Source organism: Haliotis rufescens, unplaced genomic scaffold (assembly GCF_023055435.1).
Source record: "Haliotis rufescens isolate VD_foot unplaced genomic scaffold, xgHalRufe1.0.p SCAF_12, whole genome shotgun sequence".
NCBI classification, from domain to species: domain Eukaryota; kingdom Metazoa; phylum Mollusca; class Gastropoda; order Lepetellida; family Haliotidae; genus Haliotis; species Haliotis rufescens.
Window position 1 is genome coordinate 10,408,119 of NW_025963802.1, and position 2,006 is coordinate 10,410,124.

General features: G+C 35.7%; 1 long non-coding RNA gene across 1 annotated transcript; it reads left to right on the top strand.

Moving 5' to 3' along the window:
- Positions 1-976, top strand: LOC125378352. The gene is made up of 3 exons (XR_007220217.1): positions 1-32; positions 270-541; positions 893-976. It is a non-coding gene; the product is annotated as an uncharacterized LOC125378352 (long non-coding RNA).
- The last annotated feature ends 1,030 nt before the right edge of the window (positions 977-2,006 follow it).

Genomic DNA, 2,006 nt, shown 5'->3' on the forward strand with positions numbered 1-2,006 from the left:
CGACCACTGCCCAAGCACCTAGGCTTTGAAAGGTAATGTTACAATAAAAAACAGAGATTCATATTTGTTAACGAATATTGACCGTCTAGGCTATCATAAAATAGTGTGTAATAAATGCACATAATATTGGAATCATTGTGGTTTTGAAACAAGAAATACGTTAAAGCTTGCATGTGTAACAGAAACATTAGCTGTCAACAAAAACGAGGTTCTATTACAGTACTAATGAGAAGATATCTCCTTAAGACACATAAGTATTTCTTTTCCAGCAGACTGCCATTTACCATGCATTTGAAGTTCGTCTTCCTCCTTCTTGTCGTCGCTGTTGCCGCCTCTAGCGGGTACAGATCGCCCAACTACTGGAGGAACTTTGCTCAGTATAACTATATGAGTGACATGGACACTCCTGACTACATGGACGACGACTACAACTCCATGTACATGTATGGAAGAGGATGGGGCTACCGCAATACTGGGCGTGGCAACAACAACTTTTTCGGGAGATACAACAGATATTAGACTTTTAATAACCAGTTCTGAGGTGAGAAGAGAAGACATTCTTTCTGATGTCTCATCAATTATATCATTTCCTATACACCAACACTTTTATCCTGATCATGCTGTCCAAATATTGTAAATGTTTGATATCAAAGATACAGGTACCGATAAAGAATAAATAATGAGTTTGTGTATACATAGATAATCTCACAGTATAAACGTTATTGAAAACTATACTTTTTTATTTAGATAATTTTGATAAATAAATAATGTATCAAAAATTTAAAAACAACAATCTGAAGTTAAATTGACATAAGGGTGGATGAATAATTTTCTACCCATTGAAATGTGTACGCTCATGTATATTTACAAAAGTCTGTTTTAATTTTTTCAGATGGTTTCCAAGGTAAACTAGGTTCTGCTTGATATACACACTGTATTACATCAGAGAAACTGAATAAACATCGAATTGAAGGGACAATGTTTCATGTTTTAGTTTGCCATTGCAATACCAGACGAACGTTTTTCTATAATTGCTGATGCACATTCATGCCAATCTCTTAACATTAAAAGTTCCATGAATTACATTTCACACACACACATGGATGCCATATTTCCTCTTGGACACTACGGATCCTGTAAGACTGAACTCTACCACGTGTAAAAGTTTGTCATCTGAGTTGTCGGTATGATACTAATCCTTACTATTTGAAGGCACTTGTGTTTTTGCACGCGAAAGTCAATGTTTAATTAATGTCTAGGGAACACTGTTAGGGATTTTCTCGTGTTCTCTGTAATCTCGCGATCTCGACTTGTAACAACTGTAGTGTGGAACAAGAGTGTTATAGTCGCTGTCCGCGGACATACGTAATACGATAACTCCCAATTACGCCTATGCACATGGTTCTTTCTTGATCTTCTTTTTCCACATTTACATATTACGAGACCACGAGACTGGACATTACTTTATTCCATAGATGACACACAATCAGCAAGGTCACAGATTGTTACCACCTGATCTTTATTTTTGTCTTTGTGCGACAAGAATGGGAAATTGTGGTCCCTGCCTCGGGGTGATATCCCCAATGTTTAAAAAATACGTGAAGGTTGATACCAGCACACAAAACTTGGGTTTTGTTCAACATGTATTTACACATAAAATACATTAAAAACGATATCAGCAAGGCCACGGGAATGGGCAAATGGGACCTATTCTGACTCAGGGTGAGATCACCGCACAAAAAAAGCATGGATTGTTTTCAACATGTATTTCCATATAAAATACATTTGACTTTACATTTGAAGTTAATGAGTATTTGCGTTAAAACCATCATTTTCATCCAGAGAAGAACTTCAAGATAAATGTAGACAAATATGTGAAACAGTTAATTATATTATAATTATAGCCTAAAATATTTATTTTTTTATGTTTACGTGATGTAAACGGTTCATAACAACCACATGATTACTAGACCACAACAAAATGGTTTCCAAAAGTATCGGCGTAA